The sequence below is a fragment of the Corythoichthys intestinalis genome, chromosome 8 (assembly GCF_030265065.1).
Source record: "Corythoichthys intestinalis isolate RoL2023-P3 chromosome 8, ASM3026506v1, whole genome shotgun sequence".
Taxonomy (NCBI): Eukaryota; Metazoa; Chordata; class Actinopteri; order Syngnathiformes; family Syngnathidae; genus Corythoichthys; species Corythoichthys intestinalis.
This window is the reverse complement of record NC_080402.1, coordinates 5,654,617-5,667,333: the sequence shown is the minus strand read 5'-3', so window position 1 is coordinate 5,667,333 and position 12,717 is coordinate 5,654,617. Positions and strand designations below refer to the sequence as shown.

General features: G+C 42.1%; 1 protein-coding gene across 5 annotated transcripts in view; it reads left to right on the top strand.

Moving 5' to 3' along the window:
* gab1 (GRB2-associated binding protein 1) overlaps positions 1 to 12,717 on the top strand; it is a 124,173-nt gene that overhangs the window by 20,374 nt on the left and 91,082 nt on the right. The window contains exon 1 of one of the 5 annotated variants that reach the window (XM_057844296.1): positions 2,810 to 3,905. The exons of the other annotated variants lie outside the window; for them this stretch is intronic. The gene's annotated coding sequence lies outside the window, so the exon portion shown is untranslated. Of the gene's footprint in view, positions 1 to 2,809; positions 3,906 to 12,717 lie in introns of those variants that run through there. 5 annotated transcript variants of the gene reach the window in all.

Below are 12,717 nucleotides of genomic sequence, written 5' to 3'. Positions count from 1 at the left end.
ACATATAGTGCAACATTTATGTTACATAGTGCATTGTAACTTCTTTTTCACAGTCACCCTTTTTGTGTTAGATGGGTTATATTTTTTCCAGTTTTACAATGTATGCACTGTATTAGACCAGAGCATGTATAAAGGCCAAAAATGCCTATGACTATACCTGCTGCTTATGTTGAATTATCAAATATAAAACTATTTATTCAATTTTTTTGTCTTTTTGGTCCCAAAATGTAGATTTATAATTGGTCATTGAAGAAAACAACAGTTTGGACATGAAGTTCAAGGTGTCCGCAAAAAAGGAACCAAACCAGGCCATTGTGAACAATTCTTTCTTTGCAATATGAATTTGTATAAATCTGTCAAAAAAAAAAACAAACAAAAAAACTGTTGCGGCTCAATATTGATTCATATATAAGGCGCACCGGATTATAAGGCGCACTGTCGGCTTTTGAGAAAATTTAAGGCTTTTAGGTGCGCCTTATAGTGCGGAAAATACGGTAATCGATTAAGTTGAGTAATTTGATTAGAAAAAAGATTCAAATTAAATTTTGCTGCTTCGAGTATTCGTTTAATTCAAGTGGCTTTGTAATGGTTTGTATGCGAGTGAAAAATTTTTTAGTCGTTTTTTTTTTTTTTTTTAACTAAAATGTAGACCTCAATTAATGATTCTAAGCTAAAAATGACATACATTTTGAATAATAAACGTAATTACTTTTTTATGGCTAGGTTGAAACAAAAGCGGTTGCGCGATGTCTGTAAACGGGGGTTTTCAGGGTAAAACGGACAGATTAAAAATAGTTCGGGGGCTTAATGCGCCATGAATCTGCTATGCCAGCATATAGACATATTGTTCTATATAACACAACAGTTGTTTTGGCTTAAAATACAGCAGTTTCTTTTAAAGAGAAGTGCAACTTTTTCAGTCATGTCTGTGTTTTCCGCCACAAAGTTGCATAGTACCCATCCATTGATCCATTTACACACGGGAGACATGCAAACCCCCGATTGGTCAGATAGACCCCGGATAGTAACCGCTCACATTTTAAAGCGTTCAGCTGTCGCTACACAAACACTTGCGCGCAAATACAGCTGGCTCTCTAGCTATGTGGTACTGTGAGATCTGACCCTCGCCGCCGTGTCTGCAGCCCCCAATTTAGCCCGCTGCCGTCAGGCGTGCGCAACACCCTGCACCTGCCGCGCGGCGGCCGACGTGTGTGCGTATTTGTCCAGCGTCGGCCTGGAGATTCCTTGTGAAATATCGATACCAACTTGTGTAATTTCCCAAGTCACTGTGAGTCAGGAATGGTCACCATGGTTAATTGCGGCTTTGACGGAGAGCTCGGCGGCGGTGGAGCCGATTCGGTTAGTTGCCTTTACAGTATGTAGTTGGAAGTGATGCAGTTTTGTTTTTGTTCCCGAGTGACTCTTCTGATATGCAGCATGACTGTGTTGCTGAGTAAAATTAAAGCTTTTTTGGGGAGTTTATTACAAGTAGACGTACAATCCATTTGAACTGGGAGGTGGCAGCGGATGAAAATTAGTTCATTCGCTGCACAAAATTAAAGGTTAATAAAATGCAGAACATTGTAAAAAATGATGTTTCCACCCCCATGCTTCACAGTGGGTATGGTGTTCTTCGGATGCAATTCAATATTCTTTCTCCTCCAAACACGGGAACCTGTGTTTCTACCAAAACGTTTTATTTTGGTTTCATCTGACCATAACACATTCTCCCAGTCCTCTTCTGGATCATCCAAATGCTCTCTAGTGAACCGCAGACGGGCCTGGACGTGTACTGGCTTCAGCAGGGGGACACATCTGGCAGTGCAGGATTTGAGTCCCTGGCGGCACATTGTGTTACTGATAGTAGCCTTTGTTACTGTGGTCCCATCTCTCTAGGTTCTGGGATTTTTGCTCACCGTTCTTGTTATCATTTTGACGCCGCGGGGTGAGATCTTGCATGGAGCCCCAGATCAAGGGAGATTATTTTTTAATAATTGCTCCCACAGTTTACCTATTGTAGATTCAGTCTCCCCAAACCAAAATTGCCTTGTTGGCTGTTTTTCAAGCTGAACGACTTCACATTTAGTAAGGACATAACATGTTCTATTATAAATAGGGTTGTTCCGATCATGTTTTAAGGCTCCCGATCTGATCCCGATCGTTTTAGTTTGAGTATCCCGATATTTCCCGATCTGATTGCTTTTTTTTTTTTTTTTTTTTTTTGCTCCCGATTCAATTCGTCATTCCCGATAATTTTTCCCGATCATATACATTTTGGCAATGCATTAAGAAAAAAAATGAATAAAACTCGGACGAATATATACATTCAACATACAGTACATAAGTACTGTATTTGTTTATTATGACGATAAATCCTCAAGATGGCATTTACATTATTAACATTCTTTCTGTGAGAGGGATCCACAGATCGAAAGACTTGTCATTCTTAAAGGATAAATGTGACTTTGTATATTGTGACTATCTGTATAGAAGTAAAACGGTGCCATTGTAGGCTGTTTTCAGGTGATTAATTAAAAAAAAAATTAATTACCGCCTGTTAACACGATAAATTTGACAGCCCTACATTTAACAAAACAAAATAAATGCATTCATTTGGGATGAAATGCATAACTGATGCTACAACAATCTAACAATATACTGGCAAGAGCCACCCCCTGGTGGTGCCACTGTGTATATTGTGACTAAATATTTCCATCTAGTGTATTTGTTGAGCTTTCAGTAAATGATACTGTAGCCATTTAACTTCTGCCCAAATGCATGATGGGAAGTGCGACCATGACTGTGCGTTGTGGTACCAATTGATATATCTTCTCTGCGTTGGGAAATAACATAGGGTGTTATGAAAAAGATCAATGACTACCTTTCTTCCCCACATTGCTTCCCACGATATTTCTAATCGTACGGAGAGGGATTGTAAGACTTTAGCCAATTAAATAAAGGCTCCAAAGGCTGCCAAAATTCACTCTACTCATTTTACGCTGGCTTTTAGCTCTATAAATAGGTAAAACGGCGCGATTACAGATTGAACGTGACAATGCGTGAGTGGGTCGTGCAGCGCATGCGTTAATTGCGTTAAATATTTTAATGTGATAAATAAAAATTGAAAAAATACCGCCGTTAACGGGATAAATTTGATAACCCTACCTTAAGCCTAAACTAAAGACTCTGGATGAGTGTAACATCTTATGTCTGTAACGTTAAATACAATTAGAAAATGATTTAATTAAAAAAAAAAAGTATATTAAAAAAAGGCATGTCCAATATTTTTTTGCTGATTCCGATACTTTGAAAATGACGTGATCGGACCCGATCTATCGGCATCATCTCTAATTATAAATAAAGTAAAAAAAAAAAGAAGAAGAAAATAACTGTGAGGTATAGTAAGGTACTTTTTATGGGACTAAAAAAAAACCCAAACAATAAAAAACCCAAAACGACTGTCGAGTAACCCGGGGGGCTACCTGTAAACACATTTAAAAAACTCGATCTTTTTCACCCGATTCCAATCTTCTAAAAATGATTTTGGTTTTCCGATCATGTGATCTGATCGGGGACATCCCAAGTTGGTTACACAATCCATCTCTGACGTCCGCGCTCGGTCCTGTTGTGGCTACTGTCCTTTTATTGCATTAGTGTTACTATGGCGCGTGATATCTTTGGCCTGGCCTCAAGCCCGAGGACGCGGTTGAACGCGCACGCATGTGTACTGTACACACACAAACGCACGCTGGGAAAGGCTCCGCCTCCCACGCAGTCTTCATTCCTAACCTGATTGGAAGCGGAGACGTTTGTCGACCTGCTTCGCTTGGCTTTAAAACTTCCCTGGCACTCGTTTTTGGATCGGTTAGAAACTTTTGGAGCGTTTGGACTAGCAGCAAACATAGGTTGGTCATCAGAGCTACTAGTACATTGAGCACATCTTACTAAGTTCTTGTGAGTTGAACCGGTTCGAATCAATAGCAGGTGTTTCATGCATTGGTTGAGATGTAGTTCATCAAGGACAAGACTTGTTGTATTCTATGCAATGAAAATAATTGCCGTTTAGTTTGATTGAGAGGTAATGATTGGGCAATACTTTTGTTTATTTCGATTAAAAAAATGCAAGATTTCGAACATGAGCTGATGCATTTTTACAGTTCTGTTGATTAAAGTTAGTCAGACATTTCTACTGAACTTTCTACACTCATTTACTGCAATCGACAACGACGGACATCCAATGCATTTTGACGGGAGTGCCTGACTGAATGATGGACGCCAGCCCGCCCTTTCAAAATGGATTGGACGTCCATCACCGTCAATGACTCCTGAAACATAAACATTAACAGCCAGTCTGTCCTGGCCTGTTCTCAAATTAGCAGTTCAAAGTGGGAATGGTCATTTGTCAGTTGCTCGTTCAAGAAGACATTTACGCCATCTCCACCTGTTGATTCCGCCCACACCCTCTGACCTTTCCTTCCCCAAGTGGTGCGGGACAACCTTTTAAGCTGGCACGGTGCATCTACCAAGATGGCTGCTGATTATTTCACTCAATGACTGCAAAATAATAGCTCGCTAGAAAAATACAATTTCTCCAGAAATTGCAATGGGAGCTTAGCTTTGGCAGGTAAACCCCTGAGTGACTTCTTGTTGATCCTTGTTGGGCGGATTACAAGGGTCTTTTCCTGTTGATTTTGGGGCTTTTCGGAGTTCTGGTCAAAAATGGTGAAATTTTGGTTAAAAAAAGGTGAAATTTCGATAAAGAATTGTGATGTTTTGATCGAAAAATGTGGAAAAATTAAAAATATGTAAAATGTTTGGTGAATATGTCCATCCATCCATTATCTTCCGCTTAGTCCGGGGTCGGGTCGCGGGGGCAGCAGCTTTAGCAGGGAAGCCCAGACTTCCCTCTCCCCAGCCACTTCAGCCAGCTCCTCCGGCGGCATTCCAAGGCGTTCCCAGGCCAGCCGAGCGACATAGTCTCTCCAGCGTGTCCTGGGTCGACCCCGGGGCCTCCTGCCGGTGGGACATGCCCGGAACACCTCTCCAGGGAGGCGTCCGGGAGGCATCCGAACCAAATGCCCGAGCCACCTCATCTGGCTCCTCTCAACGCGGAGGAGTAGCGGCTCGACGCCGAGTCCCTCCCGGATGACCGAGCTTCTCACCCTATCTCTAAGGGAGAGCCCGGACACCATGCGGAGGAAACTCATTTCGGCCGCTTGTATCCGGGATCTTGTTCTTTCGGTCACGACCCACAGCTCGTGACCATAGGTGAGGGTAGGAACGTAGATCGACCGGTAAATCGAGAGCTTCGCCTTTTGGCTCAGCTCCTTCTTCACCACAACGGACCCGTGCAGAGTCCGCATCACTGCAGACGCTGCACCGATCCGCCTGTCAATCTCCCGCTCCCTCCTACCCTCACTCGTGAACAAGACCCCAAGATACTTGAACTCCTCCACTTGGGGCAGGATCTCATCCCCGACCCGGAGAGGGCACTCCACCCTTTTCTGGCTGAGGACCATGGTCTCGGATTTGGAGGTGCTGATCTTCATCCCAACCGCTTCACACTCGGCCGCGAACCGCCCCAGTGAGAGTTGGAGGTCACGGCTTGATGAAGCCAACAGCACCACATCATCTGCAAAAAGCAGAGATGCAATGCTGAGGCCACCAAACCGGACACCCTCAACGCTTCGGCTGCGCCTAGAAATTCTGTCCATAAAAATTATGAACAGAATCGGTGACAAAGGGCAGCCTTGGCGGAGTCCAAGCCTCACTGGGAACGAATTCGACTTACTGCCGGCAATGCGGACCAGACTCTGACACCGGTCGTACAGGGACCGAACAGCCCTTACCAGGGGGCTCGGTACCCCGTACTCCCGGAGCACCCTCCACAGGACTCCCCTAGGCACACGGTCGAACGCCTTCTCCAAATCCACAAAACACATGTAGACTGGTTGGGCGAACTCCCATGCACCCTCGAGGACCCTGCCGAGGGTGTAGAGCTGGTCCACTGTTCCACGGCCGGGACGAAAACCACACTGCTCCTCCTGAATCCGAGATTCGACTTCCCGACGGACCCTCCTCTCCAGCACCCCTGAATAGACTTTACCGGGGAGGCTGAGGAGTGTGATCCCTCTATAATTGGAACACACCCTCCGGTCCCCCTTTTTAAAAAGGGGGACCACCACCCCGGTCTGCCAATCCAGAGGCACTGTCCCCGATGTCCACGCAATGTTGTAGAGGCGTGTCAGCCATGACAGCCCCACAACATCCAGAGCCTTTAGGAACTCCGGGCGGATCTCATCTACCCCTGGGGCCTTGCCACCGAGGAGCTTACCAACCGCCTCAGTGACTTCAACCCCAGAGATCGAAGAGCCCACCTCAGAGTCCCCAGACTCTGCTCCCTCAAAGGAAGGCGTGTCGGTGGAATTGAGGAGGGCTTCGAAGTATTCTCCCCACCTACTCACGATGTCCCGAGTCGAGGTCAGCAGTACACCATTTTCACTATACACAGTGTTAATGGTGCACTGCTTTCCTGTCCTCAGACGCCGGATGGTGGACCAGAATTTCCTCGAAGCTGTCCGGAAGTCGTTTTCCATGGCCTCGCCGAACTCCTCCCATGTCCGAGTTTTTGCCTCGGCGACGGCCGAAGCCGCAGTCCGCTTGGCCAGCCGGTACCTGTCAGCTGCCTCCGGAGTCCCACAGGCCAAAAAGGCCTGATAGGCCTCCTCCTTCAGCTTGACGGCATCCCTTACCGCTGGTGTCCACCAGCGGGTTCGGCGATTGCCGCCACGACAGGCACCAACCACCTTACGGCCACAGCTCCGATCGGCTGCCTCAACAATGGAGGTGCGGAACATGGCCCACTCGGACTCAATGTCCCTCACCTCCCCCGGGACAAGGGAGAAGTTCTGCCGGAGGTGGGTGTTGAAACTCTTTTTGACAGGGGATTCTGACAGACGTTCCCAGCAGACCCTCACAATACATTTGGGCCTGCCAGGTCTTGCCAGCAACTTCCCCCACCATCGGAGCCAACACACCACCAGGTGGTGATCAGTTGACAGCTCCGCCCCTCTCTTCACCCGAGTGTCCAAAACATGTGGCCGCAAGTCCGATGACACGATTACAAAGTCGATCATTGAACTGCGGCCTAGGGTGTCCTGGTGCCAAGTGCACATGTGGACACCCCTATGTTTGAACATGGTGTTCGTTATGGACAAACCGTGACGAGCACAGAAGTCCAATAACAGAACACCACTCGGGTTCTGATCGGGGGGGCCGTTCCTCCCAATCACGCCCCTCCAGGTCTCACTGTCATTGCCCACGTGAGCGTTGAAGTCCCCCAGTAGAACGAGGGAGTCCCCAGAGGGGGCGCTCTCCAGCACACCCTCCAAGGACTCCAAAAAGGGTGGGTATTCTGAGCAGCTGTTCGGTGCATAAGCGCAAACAACGGTCAGAACCCGTCCCCCCACCCGAAGGCGGAGGGAGGCTACCCTCTCGTCTACGGGGGTAAACCCCAACGTACAGGCACCAAGCCGGGGGGCAATAAGTATGCCCACACCTGCTCGGCGCCTCTCACCGTGGGCAACTCCAGAATGGAAGAGAGTCCAACCCCTCTCGAGAGGACTGGTACCAGAACCCAAGCTGTGTGTGGAGGAGAGTCCGACTATATCTAGTCGGAACTTCTCTGCCTCACCCACCAGCTCAGGCTCCTTCCCTGCCAGAGAGGTGACATTCCATGTCCCAAGAGTTAGCTTCTGCAGCTGGGGGTTGGACCGCCAAGGCCCCCGCCTTTGGCTGCCGCCCAACTCTCTACGCACCCGACCCCTTTGGCCCCTCCCACAGGTGGTGAGCCCATGGGAAGGGGAACCCATGTTGCCTTTTCGGGCTGTGCCCGGCCGGGCCCCATGGGGACAGGCCCGGCTACCAGACGCTTGCCTTCGAGCCCCACCTCCAGGCCTGGCTCCAGAGGGGGGCCCCGGTAACCCGCATCCGGGCAAGGGAAACTGGAGTTCATTTCTTTTTCTCATCATAAGGGGTCAGTTTGAGCCATGCTTAGTCTGGCCCCTCACCTAGGACCTGTTTGCCATGGGTGACCCTGCCAGGGGCTTAAAGCCCCAGACAACATAGCTCCTAGGATCATTGGGACACGCAAACCCCTCCACCACGATAAGGTGATGACTCACGGAGGAGAATATGTGAATATGTTAAAGTTGGAATAATGTGAGAATGAAATGTAGGTCAAAAAATGATGTTTTGAGCAAAAAAATTAACAAATTCACCGAATTTAATTTTTTTTTTTTTTAAAGTTAGAATAGGGTGTGAAAGAAAATATGGTAAAAAATAATGTTTTTATTAAACGGTGAAAATGTTTAAAAATGTAAAATGTTTGAATCTGTTGAAGTTTGGATAAAAAAAATGATGAAATTTTGGTTAAAAAATGTGATGTTTTTGTAAAAAAAAACAAAAAAACATTTTGGGCAAAAATGGTAGTGATTTGGACAAAAATGTGAAAAATTACCACATTCCTCAAATTTTTAAAAGTATTTTCAAAGTTGGAATAAGGTGTGAAAGAAATTATGGTAAAAAAAAGTTTTTTATTAAAGGGTGTGGAAAATTGAAAATATGTAAAATATTTGAATCTGTTGAAGTTTGGATAAAAAATGGTGAAATTTTGGTAAAAAAAAAAGTGATGTTTTAGTAAAAAAAAAAATGGTTATGTTATGGTTAAAAAAAATGTTTTTCTTAAAGGGTTTGGAAAATTGAAAGTATGTAAAATGTTTGAATCTTTTGAAGTTTGGATAAAAAATGGTGAAATTTTGGTTAAAAAAATTGTGATGTTTTAGTGAAAAAAATGATGACATTTTGGACAAAAAAGATGTTTTGGGCTAAAATGGTAACGATTTGGACAAAAATGTGAAAAATTAACATTCACCAAATTTTAAAAAATATTTTTAAAGTTAGAATAAGGTGTGATTGAAATTTTGGCCAAAAATGGTGGTTTTTGGTCGACAATGTGAAAAATTGAAAATATAATATGTAAAACATTTGAATATGTTAGAGTTAGTGTACATGAAATTTGGATCAACAATGGTGAAATTTTGGTAAAAAATGGTGATGTTTTAGTCAAAAATGGTGATGTTTTGGTTAAAAAAAAAAAAAGAAATTTCAGTCAAGAATTGTGATGTTTCGATCAAAAACGTGAAAAATTGAAAATGTTTGGGGAATATGTTAGTTGGAATTATGCTTGGATGGTATTTTGGTCAAAAATTGGGACCTTTTGGTAAAAAATGGTGACGTTTCGGGCCAAAATGGAAAACATTTTATATTTGAAATGTTTGGTGAATGTGTTGAAGTTGGAATATTGTGTGAATGAAATTTAGGTCCAAAAATGATGATGTTTTTGGTCAGAAATGGGGAGGTTTTTGTTCAAGAATGTGAAAGATTGAAAATATGTAATGAATGAAATTTGGATCAAAAAAGGGTTTTAGGTTAAAAATGTGATGTTTTAGTCAGAAATTGGTAACATTTTGGTCAAAAAAGGTGACATTTCAAACAGGAATTGTGATGTTTTGATCAAAAACGTGAAAAATTGAAAATATGTAAAATGTTTCGTGAGTATGTTAAAGTTGGAATTATGCTTGAATGGCATTCTGGTCAAAAGTTGTGACATTTCGGATTAAAATGTAAGAAAATTGAATGTGAAATGTTTGGTGAATGTGTTGAAGTTGGAATAATGTCTGAATGAAATTTAGGTAAAAAATGTTTTGATCCAAAATGATGTTTTGGGCAAAAAATGTGAAAATTTGAAAATATTAAAGATTTTCAGTTAATATGTTAGAATAATGTGTGAATTCAATTTTGTCAAAAATTGTGAAGTCTTTGGTCAAATATGGCGACGTTGTAGATCAAGAATTGTGGTGTTTTGATCAAAAATGTGAAAAACTGAAGATATGTAAAATATTGGATAAATATGTATGTTATAGAATAATGTGTGAATGAAATTTGGATCAAAAATGGTGAAGTTTTGGCCAAAAATGGTGACGGTTTGGGCTAAAATGTAAAAAAATATATATATGTGAATGTGTTGAAGTTGGAATAATGTGTGAATGAAATTTAGGTCAAAAAAAGGTTTTGGTCAAAAATGATGTTTTGGGCAAAAAATGTGAAAATTTGCAAATATTAATGATTTTTGGTGAATATGTTAGAATAATGTGTGAATGAAATTTTGGTAAAAATTGTGACGTTTTAGACAAAAATTGTTGGGTTTTGATCAAGAATTGTGATGTTCTGATAAAAATGTGAAAAATTGAAGATATGTAAAACGTTGGATGAATATGTTATTGTTAGAATAATGTGTGAATGAAATTTAGATCAAAAATGGTGAAATTTTGGTCAAACATGCTGAAATTTTGGTCAAAAAATGTTTGTTTTGGTTAAAAACGTAAAAAATTTAAAATGTCAAATGTTTGAATATGTTGAAGTTGGAATAATACTTGAATTAAATTTGGGTCAATAATTGAGACGTTTTAATCAAAAATAGTGAAATTTTGATAAAAAATGTGAAAAATTTAAAAGTATAATGTGAATATGTTGATGTCGGAATCATGCTTGAATGATATTTTGGTCATAAATGGTGAAATTCTGGTAAAAGATGGTGGCGTTTGGTCAAAAATGGAAATCTCTTTCATTGTTTGTCACTGATGGCCAGTTTGGATTTAGAATTCCTACTATTTAAAAACAAAAAAAAACAGGCATTGCATTCCTGTTGCCCTGTCAAATTTGTTTGTACCTCGGAACCACTGACTTTTTGGCCCAAGACTCCACTTTTGGACCGAGACTCGATTTCGTCAGCTGTACGGCGAAAGCGGAATGTGTCGAATTCCAAACGCTCAACTTTGACAAGCGCTTGTGACTCTGCAGGCGAGTTGACTTGGCGAGGTCGGGAGACGCGCACATGTAGATAGTGTTCAAGGTAGTGGCTTATCTGGAATTGGGAGTATTCTGACGGGAAGACGCAACAACAAGCTGGAATGAGAAACACGCGATGTCCTCAGAGTTTGCCGATGGAATGTGTAATGTAACAGTGGTAATTGGGACGATACACTTAATCTCACCTCGATATTAGGGGTGTGACAAAATATCAAAATGGTGATGTATCGCGATACTTCAAACCCCAAAATGTGGCCCAAACTCAAACAAAATTAATTCAATCAAACAAGTTGTTTCAATTAAAAAAAATCACTTTAGTCTCAAATTTATTTTTGCATTCAAACACAATTTTTTTTTTTTTTTTTAAATTTAAGTGACTTTTTTTTTAATCGAAAATATATATTTTGATTGAAACAACTAGGGCTGCAGCTATCGATTATTTTAGTAGTCGATTAATCCATGAACTAGTTAGTTCGAATAAACGAGTAATCGGATAAGGAACATTAAAAATTAAAATACCTGAGCTGAGCCTCAAACGGTCTAAAAAATAGATGACGATCTAAGTCCAACCAAAGAACAATTGGCTAACTTGCATAGCAAAAGTCCGCTAGCTTAAATGCTATAAAATGATAACTTTTTTTTTTTTTTTTACAATGTTCCTAACAAATAGTTCAGAAACATATTCCTACAAAAACTGCTAAATATACCTATAAACTAAATTATGAATGTATTTAAAAACATTAGCTCAAACAAAAACTTGGCTTACGTTGGTCTTAACAGAGAGCAGTTGGATTCAGCCAACAAATTGTTCCAATTCATATTCCCATAAAAACAAAAAACAAAAAAAACGAATACATATACCTAAAAACTAAATAATGAATGCATAAAAAAGATTATTAGCTAAAACAAAAACTGACCTTATGTTGGTCTAAACAGGGAGCAGCTGGATTCACCCATGTTAAATAAGTTTTCATATTCACTGTTGCCACTAAAGAGCAGTGTATCCACCCAAATCAATACAACTAAATGGAAACACTGTTTTTCGAAATTTACGGGTTCGCGGTGAGTCAGCAACCAGCACACTTTTGCTCAATAGACGATGTTTATTGATTAGAAAATGCAGAATAAATTAGATTTATTGATAACAATCCCACAAGAGCAAGCAACAAGTATCAAACAAGTGGTAACGATGACGTTAGATCTAGTTTGTTAATCCCAGAATCCCCGCGTTACAGTTACAGCACAACAAACTGTTCCTTAACAATGAAAATTGCTTACCGTTGACAAACGAGCGGGGAGCCAAACGCTCCGGCAAAGCGGCAAAGGAACAAAGCCAAGCGACCCGTACGTAATCCTCTGGCAGACTTTCAGGGAGTTGGGGGAATCTCCCGACTCTTATAGGAACGTCTGATGCGGGGACACGGGTGGCCACTCCCTGCCCCCACGAAAACGCACCACCCGAACTCGTGAGACTCCCCTCCCCCCGCAAGGGAATGAGATCCCCCCCCCAGTTGAGGCTCCCAGCGGTTAAAGTAGAATGTGTATTTAAGTTATCTCGTGAGATTCCCTCCTAACTATGGAACTCAAGCGCGTACTATGGTGCAAAACAAGTTATCTCGTGAGATTCCCTCCTAAGTATGGGACCCAAGGTGAAAAACAATAGAAGTTGTTACAATCTAGGTCACAGAAGCAATCATACATCACAAAGGCATAATGTGCTAATGTTAAGGCATCACATAATATTTTCCCCCATCACACTTTCAAAACAAACCATTACAACGCCACTCG